The following is a 14,023-nucleotide window of genomic DNA, read 5'->3' as shown; positions in this document are numbered from 1 at the left end:
AAGACCTCATTTTGTGTTAATATGCCCATTGTCCCTTCTTTGCTTCGAGACTAGTTTCCTGCTTCGGTTCTGGAGTGGGGAAGGGCAAAGGACAGGCCTTAGTCCCAGCCCTACAAGCCATGCCTCCCCTGCTGGGGGCCGGGGAAGCAGGAATCTTCAGGGGGAGGGGTTGTATAGAGAGTGATGCAATCAAAGTGGTCACTTAGCATGATGTTCTGAAAGCAAAATAGGAAACCAGCTGGAAGGAAACAAGATTAGACATAGATGACAAATGGTTATACTGAACTATGTCACAGGGCTAAGGATGGAAAAGATGACTGAGTGGTTTCCCCAGAACTCTGGCCGGATGTGAGAGTGGTGTTGGAAGAGACTCCCCAGGATGGTCTGCAGGTGTCTCAGGTGTGGGCTGGTGGATGAGCTACAGATAGGGAATTCAGGAGGAAGCAGACTGGTGGCAGGCATTAGACAGTACCTGCTAGGAGAGCATACAAGTTTTATTTGGCCAAACATGGGGAAAGAAACTGTAACAAAATAAGGTCTTCCTAACGACTTGTGGAAACCATCCCACTTGTCCAAGTGAAGAGCCCCCACAGATTCTTCCTCAGCATCCCACTGGTAACAGATTCTCTCTCTCTCTCTCTTTTTTTTTTAAGATTTTATTTATTTATTTGAGAGAGAAAGAGAGAGTACAAGCACGGAGAGCAGCAGGAAAGGGAGAAGCAGGCTCCTCACTGAGCGGGAAGCCCAATGCAAGGCTCGATCCCAGGACCCTGGGATCATGACCTGAGAGGAAGGCAGACACTTAACTGACTGAGCCACCTAGGTGCCCCAGAACCTCCTTTTATGGTTTCTGTTCTTTTCGGGGACTACCTGAGAGGGACGTCACTAATTTCCCTTCAGATCAAACAAGCTTCTGAAGAAGTTAGATCAGACTTGCCATTAAAAAAAAAACAAAGCCCATCTGTTGTGGGTGGCAAAGCCTTTGTAATGACACTAATCCTCCCCAGAGGAATTAGAGGATAAAGAAAGGGAACTCCTAAATTAATTTTTAATTTTTTTCCAACTACCATCAGACACAGACAATTTGCCTTTTCTTTTAAGATTTTATTTATTTATTTGACAGAGATCACAAGTACACAGCCACCCAGGTGCCCCGACAATTTCCCTTCTTGAGAGGGCAGTTTGCTTTAGGAAGAGTTAACTCGGGTGGCTACCGCTTTATAGGTTTTTATTAGAATCAGGCTTATTTAGAAGCACCTGGGTGGCTCAGTGGGTTAAAGCCTCTGCCTTTGTCTCCGGGTCCTGGGATCAAGCCTCGCATTGGGCTCTCTGCTTGGTGGGGAGCCTGCTTCCTCCTCTCTCTGCCTGCCTCTCTGTCTACTTGTGATCTCTGTCAAATAAATAAAAAAAAAGATCAGGCTTAAATAAATAAAATCTTTTTTAAAAAATCAGGCTTATTTAATCAAGGAACTCGGTATATTCCTGTGAAGTTAAAGTTAGAGGTTTCTTTTATATTATGATGTTTGAATACATAATACATTACATGGCTCAAATATCTAAAATGTGCGAAAAAAAAAAATACACACTGAGAAATCCCATTCCTACCCAGGTCCCACCTTCCCTTTCCAAGGCTCTCCCCTGCAGGTATATTACCTTGGTGTTTCTTTATACAAATGGAAGTTCAAAGGAGTCTGCACACTCTTCTGCAGGTTACTTTTTGTCATGTAACAACATCCCAGAGATCTTCCCATGTTAGTACCGTCATCTTTGCAGCTGCATAATACTCCACTTTACTTGGCAGTGCCACTGTTTGTCCTATATTGCCATTCCTACATTTTTTATTATAAAAAATGCCACACTAAATGCTTTTGAATATATGTCTTCCTCATAGATGGGTAAGAGAACCTGAAAGAAGATTCCTACAAGAGAGCTAGGGGTGCCCCAATGGCTCAGTTGGTTAAGCAACTGCCTTTGGCTCAGATCATGCATTGCCAGGTCCTGATATCAAGCCCTGAGTCGGGCTCATTGCCTAGGCAGGGAGTCTGCTTCTCTCTCTCTCTTTCTCTCCCTCTGCCCCTCCCCATTGCTTGTTTTCTCTCTCTCTCTCTCTCTCTCTCTCTCTCTCTCGCAAATAAAGTCTTAAAAAAAAACAAAAGAAAGAAATTCTTAAAAAAGAAAAAAAAAAAAGAGGGAGAGAGAGAGATTGTTAGACCAATGGGTAAATACATCTAGAATTTTAGGGGTTGTACCATTTTTCAGTCTCACCAAAAAGGTATGAAAAATCTCAGCAACAAAGTCTGCTATCAAACTTTTGTGTTTTGTCAGTCTTGTAGGTGAGAAATGGTATCTCTTAGGGTATGTTATTTTAACATAAATCAAGTATCTTTTGTTTAAAGATTTTTGTTGTTGTTGTATAAAGATTTTCTATTTCTTTTGCTTAACTGTTTTTGTCCTTGGTCCATTTTCTTTTGGTTTTGTCTTTATTCCTAGGAGCTTTTGATAGAATAAAGAGATCAGCTCAAATATAGGCTAGAAATTTAATACAACAGTGTATCATGTGGCATTGGAAGACAGTAAGTCACCATACCATTCTCAACGACCTAAAGTAACTGTCGAGCCAGGAAAGATTAAATAATATACCAAGGGCCAACTAAAGGGTCTAGAACCCAATTTGCCTGACACAGACAAGCACAAGAAAATCTCAGTTAACTGTAAGTCAGACATCAGATACAAATTTCCAGTGTGTTCCAATCTGGAAGTAGACACAAATGACCTCATGAGAGATCTAGCTCCAACTGCTTATGGCCTTAAAAAAAAAAAAAAAAAATCCCTCGCATTTCACAGCTGTATCACAGATCTCCACTCTCACATGTGGCCTTAAGAATCCCATTAGCTTGGTGGGGTTAAACAGGTGATGGGGATTAAGGAGCACACTCGCCGTGATGAGCACCAGGTGTTGCATGGAAGTGCTGATCACTAAACAGTACACCTGAAACTGATATTACCCTGGCTCTTAACCCACCTACGTGGGTTTGGTCGTTTGAAGCAATTAGAACTCGAAGCAATTAGAACTCAGGAGGTCAAAGGAAATAAGGTGAAGATATATAAGTTTACGTCAGACTTCTGGACAACAGATCTCAAAGGAAGAGACGAAGAAAGCAAGACAATGCCAAGTCAGAAAAGCACACAGCCAACGGGGGCCACTCAGGAACCCTAAAAACAGGTGCCAAGGTGAAGACTGTGTGAGAATATACTATACTTAGCATCCATTCTTAATGGTTCTGCCTGACAGAATTAGCAAATCCTTGAGTTGTGAAGAACTCAGTTGTTCCTCACACCCAATTCAGGATTCTTCTCTGCAGCAGCTCTGGTGGGTCGCTGGTCCTCTACTTGACTAGTCCTGGGCAAGAAACCTCAACATCAAAATACACTAAAGAGAAACAACTGTATGGTATGTGCAGTGTGCCAGACACTAGGCTAAATTCCTATTACTCATTTCCTCATTTAATCTGCACAACAACCGTGAGTAGGCATTTTACAGATGTGGAAGTTTGAAGATGTTAAGTTGCCCAAATCACGAGAGGAGGATAAAAAAAAAAAACAGCCCGACACCCGCAAGCTGGCCCAGTACTATCAGCTAACCCTAGTGTTGCTAGGCAATGGCCCAGCATTCTCCTGGTGAACACGAACAATGTCTCAGAACAGCAACATCAGGCAAGGCCACTCTGCCGTCATGATAAATTAAGACAAAAACAAGACCCCTCATAATCTCATCTGACCTCAGACAAATATGAACATTGTCCAAATCACAAAAACAACCAGACATCCCCTCCCCCTCCACACACACACACAACCACCATCACCACCACCAGTCCTGACTAGCGAGTGACTGCTGCTTCTTGGTCAACCACAGCTTTCACCTCACTGCAGCCTTCCTTTGAAGATACTCAATAGAATTCTCCCCCTTCCAGACAGCAGCCAATCCTGAGCCAAGTCCTGTTTCCTTTAACTCTCCCCATAACCACCAAGCTAAATGCTGTAACTTCTTTCTAACACTGACTTACTGAGACGCCCCATGGTGTGAGGTCTCCCTTGCCACAACAAGCAACAAATCCAACTTTGCCAACTCTACATGCATTTCCGGAGGTCTCTGGAGGGCACTGCTGTCATGCAGAGAATTAGAGTGAAGGTTCCAATGGAGGTCCACCTGCCTCCAAAACCTAAGCCCTTGGCCACACAACTTTGCAGATTTCTCAGTCAGCTTTTTAAAATTTGGGCTGCATATGATTCATTTCATAAAATAAGAAGGTATGCTCAATAGGATAGACTTCAGTTATAGTGGAAGTGAAAATCACTTGCTGTACTTGCCTCAAAGTTAACAACTTCAGCACATTTTGAATTGTTTTTAATTTTCTAAATAACAACGTGAAGTTTAGTCTGTTAAATTAAAACAGAGGTGTCATCCTTTTATATCTTCCATGCTCGAAGCCCACAGTCAGTGCCTGAGCTCATTTTTATAATAAGACAAATTAAAGACAAGCTACTCCGTTACTTCTTTCTAAAATAAAAATCAGTATGTGAAATTAAAAAAAAAAAATGATGGTCACAAGACAGGCTGAGCTTGAGAAAGGAGTTAGCATAAAGCGACAAAGTCTTTGGGAAGTGAGGTGGATAAGGGGAGGGACAGGGTTTCAGAATAGAGAACCTGCTGATCCCCTTGAGGGATGAAACAGACCAAAAAGAAAAACACTTCTGGAAAATCCAAAACTTCGTCTCCAAGCAGGCGATCTATGGGGACAGTAGCTGGGAGCCTGGGCCCTATTTCTCAGATCTAACAGCCCGGGTTCCACTTCTCGCAGCTGTTCTCCTTTATAGGAAGAGCGCGTTGGTGATTTCGACAAATATCAAGTTACATTTCCTCAGCTGGATCTCCGGCCTCACATCACTTCTTTCATTCCACACTCTGTCTGCCCCCTGAGAGCTACGATGCCGAGACATCCGTTCCTCCCCTCAAATCACTCTTTTGAACGGAGCCTGCGCTCCGCCAGGGATGTTTTAAAACATTCTACAACACACGCCTGTGCAGGAGCCGCCCCTCTCCGCTCGCTCTTCGGCGCAGATGCGAAGTGGGTCCCAGGGGGTCCGCACCTCCAGGCCTAAGGGAGCCACACGAGCAGCTGTGATGTCATCCCGCCCCCTGCCGATGACCCCCAGGGGTCTTGGCCTTCTCCGCAGGCGTGGGGCCCAATTTTAGGCGATTGAGGGAACCGTTCCAGCCCAGAGACCCAACTCCCGTGGGCGCCGGCCTCTCCTTCCCGCACGCACGCCCCGCACGCCGGGAAAGCCTTTGCACAGCCCGGGGGAACCGGGAGGACAAAGAACGCCAGAGGGGTGGTGAACAGGGGGCGACGGAAGGTACCGGCCCTCGCGACAGCCCGAGAAGGAAGTGGCCGCTCGGAAGGGGGAAAGGATAAGGGAAGGGGTGGCGGGGAGAGGGGCACGCGATGGGGCCAGCTGGCCGGGCGGCCGACCGACTCGTCTCCCTTCCGCGGGGGACGGCGGGGAGGGGCGTCCGGGAGAGAGAAGGGCCGCGGACTGGGCTCCCCGGGGTCGGCCGCCCGCCCACGCGCGAGCCGGAGCCGCCGCACTCACCTGCCCGCGCCGCCGCCGCCGCGTCCCCGCAACCGCGCATTCGGCGCCCCGCGCCGGCCTACGGTTTTGAGCCCCGCGGGGCGGGCTGGGGGCGGGGGCTCGGCGGGAGGGGGCGGGCCGGAGGGACCTTTGCTCGGCCACCGCCCCCTGCGCCGCGGCCCGCCAGCCGGACGGGACCGGGGTGCCGGGTCCAGCACAGCCGAGGCGGGGCGGGTGCGTCCGAGGCGGGGCGGGGTCGGCGGGCTGCGTCCCGGAGCCGGCGGGTCCCCTCTCTTTCGGTGACTCCGCCCACCCGGGTCGCTGACACCCCGGGGCTGGGCTTTGGCCAAAGCCCCCGCGCGCTTTTCGGGATCCGAGGCCTGGGGCGCACCGGGGACATGCCGGGGCCTCATCAGAGAAGTGGGCTCGGCCTCCCTCCCCGAGGCCTCCTCTCCCGTCCTCAGTACTGCCGGGCCCCGTCATCGAGAGTTGGGTGCCCCCTGGCACCGCGGCTTCATCGTTCCACTGGGCAAGTCTGAGGCTGCTCGAACCTGTGGGAGCCCCTGATGCCCGGGCCTGGGAGTGTCCGGATTGGTGGTGTGACCGCGCCCACACTAGTCCTGGCATTATTAATAATTCATGCAGCTATATTCTAAGCGCCTCGAGGGCAGCGCCCGGCACCCCTCACTAGGTGCTTAGCTAATGAGTGAATCTGAGCGCAGTTGGTGCTGACTGACTTAAACACTCTATCCCTTCAGTCGGTATTTATAGCTCATCTTTTCTGAGCAGCACTCTGCTAAGCTGAGAACAATGAACGAGAAAAAATAAAATTCTGTCCTTGGCGAACTTGCATTCAGGAATGTTGAGTTTTGTTGCTACCTTCCACGGGGCAGGGAAAGAGGCAGGGCTTGGGCCGGGATTTGGGGGGGAGGGGGATGTTCTAAGTCTATCCCTCAAAGTTATCCCACTTTTGTATTTGTCTCAGGAAAGCCCTTCCTGACTATTCCCATTAAAAATACAGCCAGTCCATCAATCTGCTGGAACACTTCCCTAGTTCCTTGCCTGCTTTATTTTTCTCCTTTGCACCGACCACCATCTGAGAGACTATACACGTCGCACTTATTTCATGTATATTTCTCTTTCTTAGAATGTCAGTTCCACCAGGGTAAGGACTTTTATCTGTTTTGTTCACTATACCCAGCACCTAGCATAGTAGCTGATGCATGATAGATCATAAATAATTGTTAAATTAAGTAATGCATCCTCCTGTTTGTTTTTCCAACTAGACCATGGGGTCTTACTCATCTGTGCAACCATTAGTGGTGGTTGAATAAGTGAATACATAGAAATGGTTGGGGGGGGGGGTCCTCTGTCTTGCCAAACTAATAGGTATTAGAACACAAAAAGAATCACATTGCTGGCTTTTGAAAGAGAATTTTCATCCATGCTATCACTTCTCTGGGTTCATAAAATTGTATAGTGATGATTCTGACTTGTTATCAGACCTAGGCCCTTAACCTTAAGAACATCTTTATAAACAGCATGTTCACAAAGTCCCCGCCAACAAGCCCCAGCCCAGTCTAGATAGGTTAACGCTTCTAACTGAGAGTGCTTGAGCTTTCTGTTGCAATGGTTACTTAGCGACTTTAAATTCTTTCCCTCTTTTTCTCCCATCCACTGCATTTCAGTTAAATGTCTGAGAATAGTAATAATATTAGCTACTGATATTTATATAGCACTCTCTACTGATATACTATCACAAAGCATGGTTCTGAGTTCATTACATTTAAATCCTCACAGCAACTGAGTAGGGGTCTAAGTTATGAATGAGTAAATGGAGGCACAGGCCAGGAGCTTACAAAGCAGGGAAGTAACGGAGCTAGGGTGTAAACAGGTCATCTGACACCATCTGAGATACAACTGACATATGACATTGTGTATATTAAAGATATACAACACATTTATTTGATATACTTTCATATTGATGAAATTCATTAATGGGGTGAATGATATAAATGAACACATTAATGAACCAGCCCTGCATGGCTGCCATAACTACTTCTAGATCTTTGGGAGTCACTTTTGGAGACACCTGGACTCTTACAGATGGATAGGTACTGTGGAAGAGAAAGAACACACACCACCTTTGGATCAGACAAATTTGGGGCAAATCCAGCCTACCACCTACCACTTTGGCGTTAAGCAAATTTTCAAATTCCTAGTTTAAAAAGTTACCTATAGTGTTGTCATGATATTAAAAGAGAAAATGTATAAAAAGCACTCAGCCCATAGTAGACCATCAGTAAAAGTTAGTTTCCTTTCGTTTATTGATTACTTTCTAGTTAATGTCACTTTTAAGTTGAGGCTAAAATTTTTCACCTATGTACAATTTTGTCTTCCAGAGGAACATAGCTACTAACGTAAATTAACATAAAATTTGGCACACATTGATATATATTTTTAAACCGATTTATCTCCCTGAATCCCAAAAGAGTTTTAACTGGAGACCTAATGCCAAAGCGTGTTACCAATTACTGCTTTAAAATAAAAACCTTTATGGAGGGTTAAATACGGCTCAGAATGAACAGCCTATTTTGGGGGGGGGGGGCTCAACCATCTCTTGTTCAATTGCAAGGTGTAGATATAGACAGGAGAAAACTAAAATTTACTTGGTGGCCAGCAAATGACCAACGAAAATTATCAAAATTTAAATCCTCGATGCAAATATTAATGGGGACAAATAAAGAAATGGAGTAATTTGGGGGTGCCTGGGTGACTCAGTCAGTTAAGTGTCTGCCTTTGGCTCAGATCCTGATCTCAGGGGTCCTGCTCAGCAGGGAATCTGCTTCTCCCTCTCCCCCTGCTTGTGCAGTCTGTCTGTCTCTCTCAAATAAATAAAATATCTTTTAAAAAATAATTTGTTGTTCAAATTATAATTTACTACATGACAAACTACCTAAAACTTAATGACATCTCGGGATTTTGCAGGTCAGAATTTGGGGCAGGGCTCAGCTGAATGATTCCTCAGTTCCATGTGGCCCTGACTGGGATCACGCAGTAGAATTTAGCTTGTAAAGGACCTAGTCTGGAGGGTCCAGGATGTCTTTACCCACACGTCTAATGCCTTGGCAGGGATGGCTAGAAGGCAGCACTCAGCTGGGATTATCAAGCAGACCCCCAAAACGTGGCCTCTTTATTACAGTGGTCTTGGGGAAATCAGACTTCTTACATGGAGGCTCATGTCTCCAAAAGTGAGTGTTCCAGGAACCAAAGCAGAAATTATGTTCTATGACTTAACCCCTGAAGACCTGGCAAGCAACTTCCACAACATTCCATAGCTGAAGCCAGCCCAGATTCATAGAGAGAATTATACTCTACCTTTCAGTGGGAGAAAATGCAAAGAACTTCCAGACACCTTCAATCTCTCACACTTGTTTTTACAAAAGAGAATGGCATTAAATAAAGTCAGTAAAAACTCCTATATTTTTGTCCATTGTTCATGTGGAAACATATATCATTGTCAGCATTAAAGAGATTTGCAGTGAAGACCAGGAGTCATCTACCTGATGTCAGGTTTATAGAACCTTTGAAGAACAGTGCAGTTCAGAGTTGCACATTCTTTTCTTGCCCCCTTCTCATTGTTTTAAAAATCTGTCCAGCATCTAAGCTAGCTATATCCAGCACAGAGAAAGACAAAGTCCATACCTCCAAAATTTCTTAATTTAACAAATATTTGTTAAGGATGTCCTGTATGCCAAGCCCTATCTCAGATACTGGGGCTATAAAAGTGAGAGAGGGACATGAAGTTCATGCCCTTATAGAGTCTGGGAGTATATCTGGAAAGGCAGACAGATAAACAATGCAGATATAGGGTGAGAAGTTCAATGATCAGGTGCATGGCTAGTTTTGGCTAGACCATCGAATGCAGCAGAGAAGGAAAGGTATCCGAGTCAAGTAAAGTCAAGTAGGGAAAGCTAAACAAAAAAACCCCCAAATGATAATGCCTCAAACATAATAGCAGCTTGTTTTTTCTCCACAAATAGATGAAGGCAGTTCCAGAGTATGGGAGGTGGTGAAGGAGGAGGGTAGATTCTATTCCTTCCGGAAGCAGACTGGGGGAGATGCTGCCCTTTTCAGCTCAAGGCTGCCCTGGTTTTCTGGGCATAGGCATCTCCAGCAGGCAGAGAAGGAAAGAACCTGGAGGCTCTCTCATGGGAGGTTTTTCATGGGCCTGGCACTTTTAAGTACCTTCTTTTGGCCAGAAATTAGTCATACGGTCCCTCTAGCCACAAAGGAGGCTGGAAAATGTGGGCTCTGTGCCCAGGAAAAAAAGAGGAAGTCAGTTCCCAAGAGCCATAGCAGACTCCACTTCGAATCGCTTTTTGAGGACAAATAGGTGTTGGCCAAGTTCCTCATTTTTTAAAAATTATTTTTGTTAACATATAATGTATTATTTGCCCCAGGGGTACAGGTCTGTGAATCATCAGGCTTACACATTTCACAGCACTCACCATAGCCCATATCTTCCTCAATGTCCATAACCCAACCACCCTCTCCCTATCCCCCTATCCCCCAGCAACACTCAGTTTGTTTTGTGAGATTAAGAGTCTCTTATAGGGGGTAGGGAAGGAAAAAAATGAAACAAGATGGGATCGGGAGGGAGACAGTTCCTCATTTTTATAAAGGATCCCAATAAGGGCAATCCAGACTGCTAAAGCATTTTTAGTTTAGATAATTTATTTTCAGATTATATAACACATAATATGAAAAAATTAAACCTTTCTTCATCCTACACCTGCTTTAAAGGATCTCTAAGAAAACTGGAGAAACTGATGCTAAAGTGGGTAAGGGGGGATTTTCATCTTCAACAGTTATTACTGATAAAACATCTTCACTGAGTTTTAATAGAAGGGGGAGAGTGGGAATTGTATACACATTTGTGATTTAGTAAGGTTCTTAAAAAGGCTAATTACAACGGAAAAAGCAAGTTGGCAAGAAAAAAATTTTCTTGGCATCTGACTCAATCTTGACTGACTGCAAGAAACACCAGTACAATAAATTTGTTAGTCTGAACAGTGGAAGGGAAAAGAGCTCTAGAAGTTCAGCCCTTGCCACGTCTGGGCACCTTTGACACCACGAAAGGTTTTTACTTTGTTTCAAACTGTCAGGAGAGGTGGACTTTCTTTTTTCTAACAGCCTACTTTGAAATCTTTGCACTTCATTTCTCCCCCAGGAGAACTGTACCTGTCACCTCACCCCGAGGCTAGTTTTCTCTGAGGAAGTAGCTACACACGGGAGGGCAAAGCCATACACAGACTTCCCAATTCAAGAAAGCGCACTTCCTCTGCTAACAATCCCATATTAAAAACAATAAAAACATCGTCGCTGATGGTTAATTTTATGTGTTGACTTGACTGGGCTAAGCCATACCTGGAGAGCCAGCTAGACATGATTTCTGGGTGGGTCTGTGAGGGTATTTCTCGAAATAGATCTGAATCTGTAGACTGAAGAAAGCAGATGCCCTCACCAATGCAGGTGGGCATTATCCAATCCCTTGCGGGCCTGAAGAGAACAGGAAGCAGGAGGAAGAGTGAATTTCCTCTCTCTGCCTGAGTCCTGGGACATCCATCTTCTGCTCTCAGACCCTGGCATTCCTGATTCTCCAACCTGCAGACGTGTACTGAATTACACCTCCGGCTTCCCTGGTTCTCTAGCTCATAAAGAGCAGATTGTGGGACCCTCAGCCTCGGTAATCATGTGAATCAATTCCTAAAATAAATCTCCTCACATATAGATATAATCCCAATGTCTATATATAGAAGAAAACAGAACCAATAGGATATATCTGCATCTGTAGTTCTACACAGATACACAGAAAAATTTTCCCAGGAAATTTTATATGTCTATACAGATATATCTACATAGTTATATGTAAATATACAGCTGACCCTTGAACATGGGCTTGAACTGGGTGAGTCCACTACTATGAAGATTTTTTTCAATACATAGACATACAGTATGATAAATGTATTTTCTCTTTCTTGTGCTTTTCTTAATAACATTTCCTGTAGCTCACTTTATTATAAGAATGCAGTATATACTACATATAACATATAAAATGTTTCATCAACTGATTACGTTATTGGTAAGGCACTCTAGTCAACAGTAGGGTATTAGTGGTCAAGTTTAGGGGGAGTCAAAAGCTAACCATGACCCCCACCCCTGGGTTGTTCAAGGGCAACCTGTATCCCATTGGTTCTGTGTCTCTAGAGAATTCTAATACACACACCAAAAGCCAACCAAACAAGAACATCCCACCATCACTTTGGGCAGCCAGTTAAAAGCTTAAGAAACTCATGACTATTTGAGGACTGACTTGCTAAAGAAGCTTGTTAAAGAAACTAGGAATTCTGATTTGGGTGGGGAAGTTGTGTGGGAATGTGTTTTGGGAAGACGAGTCTTTGATCAGGACCCTGAAGTACAGGATCCAGATAATCCAACACACATGCTTGCAAGCTCCCTCATTTCTTATTTCTCCCTCCCCACCAGAAAAACCCTGCGAGCACCAGGGTAATGCTGAACATTCCCTGTAACAATGACTAGCTGCACATTCTAGAATTAGAAGTAGATTGGAATGCCAGTATTCCCAAGGGAACTCACAATGCAACAAAGAATCGCAAAAGACATAAAAATTGATGCAGATTCTTTTGGGACAGCAGGGTTTGATCAAGAAGCTGAAAGCTTGGAAACCACTAGATATTTCTCAACTTTGCTACTTTTAGCTTATTTAGAGCAGTGGGCACCAGGTTGTATATCTTTAATTGCTGTATCCTTTGAATGCTCACCTTGTGTCCAGGATGGTCTTTCACATACATTATTTCACTAAATCTTTGTACAACTCTATGAAGCATTATTATCCCTATTTTATAGATGAAAAAAACTAAATCCTAGAGAGGCAGCTTACAAGTCTGGCATAGTTGATACCAGGATTTAAATTCAGCTCCGAGTCCAAACCCTAACTTTCTCAACTACTGTCCAGTAAGTGAATTTGGGGAAGTCAAACACTGAAACCTAATTCTGAAATTTCAACTTTTTACCTTCACATAAATTAATTATCAATCAAAACAGATTAACCTAAAGGTTAATTGACTCCTGAAACAACCCCTCAGATCAGCCTCATGATTTTTATTGCCCATATATTAAAGTGCAGTATTTTTATGTTTTCTAGAAACCTCTTTTTCTAGGAAAATGGGAAAACTGGGTAGCCTGACTTAAGCCAAAATTTTAAGGAAGGAGAAAGTTGTAAAACTTTCTCTTTGTTTCTATTAAAGCTTTTGTCATTTTTCTAAAATTGCCTTATGACAATCATTGCTGGGCTAAGACATCAGGATAAAAAAAATTTTTAATCTTTTATTATCTATAATATCTACAAAAACCTAAAACATTTTCCAAGCTAACAATTTAGAGGCTGATTTCTCCTCTTTTATGTCTTGCCTGATGATTCTCTGTTATTAGGGAGTCCAGAAAAAATGTTTTTTGATGACTCTCAGGCATGTTTGTATGATACTTATTATATATGTTATTAAATACCATCTGCTTTTGCTTTATTAATGTTTTATTAAGGACCATCTGGCAGTTGTTATAGATCATATAGACTTTCCAATGAGTAGGTTCTCACCCGTGAATAAATGATCAAATGTCATGATTAGCAAAAGCAAGATTACACTGGGTAGTGGGAAAAACAGGGCACCAGGACACACACACATGTCCCAAGACTGCCCCCAGCTGGTTTTGAGGCCAGCACAGTCCTTCTGCCTCTCTGGGCCCCATGTGTTTCATCTGAAAACTGAAGGTTGGACTCAGTCTCTGAGATTACTTCAAACTTTAAAATTTGGGGTCAGAAGCTCATATGCAGTGCTGTGGACCCGAATCCCAGGAACCTAGGGGACAGGATTCCGTATGGGGGTGGCTGGTAAAGACTTCCTGGCTGTGGCCTGGGACCTAATGTTTAGGGTGGGTAGGAAGAATGCAACAGCATGAGCCAGGCAGGTGCAGCAATATATAGGGTTTGGGGCAGAAGTGGAGAACTGAGACTGGAAAGATAGGCAGAGAGCAGACTGGGGAGGACTTTATCTGATAAGAGAAACTGACTGTTGGATCTTTACCACCATTCTCCTCCTCCCTGGCCTTAGCTCTCTTTAGTCCTTGGGAATCATTCACATAGGTCTAGCCAGAGAGATTTGTCTCCTTAGTGGGTTAAACATTACCCGTAAAGCAGAGTTTTCCAAACAGTATAGTATGCGGGTGATGTGTGGACCTAGAAATCGAGACCTTCAGCCCTTGAGATGAGTCACTGGCTCGTTATTACAGAAACACTTTGTTTTCTATGCGT

At 44.2% G+C, this 14,023-nt stretch overlaps 1 protein-coding gene across 1 annotated transcript in view; it reads right to left on the bottom strand.

Annotated features, from left to right (window-relative positions):
* The window catches only part of GSDME (gasdermin E), a 74,795-nt gene extending 68,922 nt beyond the window's left edge, over window positions 1-5,873 (bottom strand). The window contains exon 1 of the mRNA XM_032304781.1: window positions 5,653-5,873. The gene's annotated coding sequence lies outside the window, so the exon portion shown is untranslated. The remainder of the gene's footprint in view (window positions 1-5,652) is intronic.
* Window positions 5,874-14,023: the final 8,150 nt, after the last annotated feature.

The sequence above is a fragment of the Mustela erminea genome, chromosome 11 (genome assembly GCF_009829155.1).
Source record: "Mustela erminea isolate mMusErm1 chromosome 11, mMusErm1.Pri, whole genome shotgun sequence".
NCBI lineage: Eukaryota > Metazoa > Chordata > Mammalia > Carnivora > Mustelidae > Mustela > Mustela erminea.
Note: the sequence above shows the minus strand (reverse complement) of the source record. Positions and strands in the feature narration are given on the sequence as shown.